Genomic DNA, 276 nt, shown 5'->3' with positions numbered 1-276 from the left:
CTACCTTTCACACACATCCGACAGCCCGGCCGGAGCCTGTGGGCAGGAGGCCCTGAAGCTGACCCCACGTCTGCCCCTGCCCCTCCGCGGAGCGACCTCTGGGCTCTACCTTCCCATCCGCACAATGGGGGCAACGCCCGCCCCGGACAGAGGGCAGGCCCAGCCTCGGAAGCATCAAGGCCCCTGCAGGTCCAAGTGCTCACTGTTCCTGACAAACAAATGACTGCCGAGTCCTGCGACCCCAGGCGCCTCCAGGGGCACGCCCGCCGCCGGATG

At 68.1% G+C, this 276-nt stretch overlaps 1 protein-coding gene across 1 annotated transcript in view; it reads right to left on the bottom strand.

Moving 5' to 3' along the window:
- Positions 1–276, bottom strand: part of LOC102753927 (TBC1 domain family member 2B) — a 20,557-nt gene that overhangs the window by 3,671 nt on the left and 16,610 nt on the right. The window lies entirely within an intron of this gene.

The sequence above is a fragment of the Myotis davidii genome, unplaced genomic scaffold (assembly GCF_000327345.1).
Source record: "Myotis davidii unplaced genomic scaffold, ASM32734v1 scaffold1914, whole genome shotgun sequence".
Taxonomy (NCBI): domain Eukaryota; kingdom Metazoa; phylum Chordata; class Mammalia; order Chiroptera; family Vespertilionidae; genus Myotis; species Myotis davidii.
Note: the sequence above shows the minus strand (reverse complement) of the source record. Positions and strands in the feature narration are given on the sequence as shown.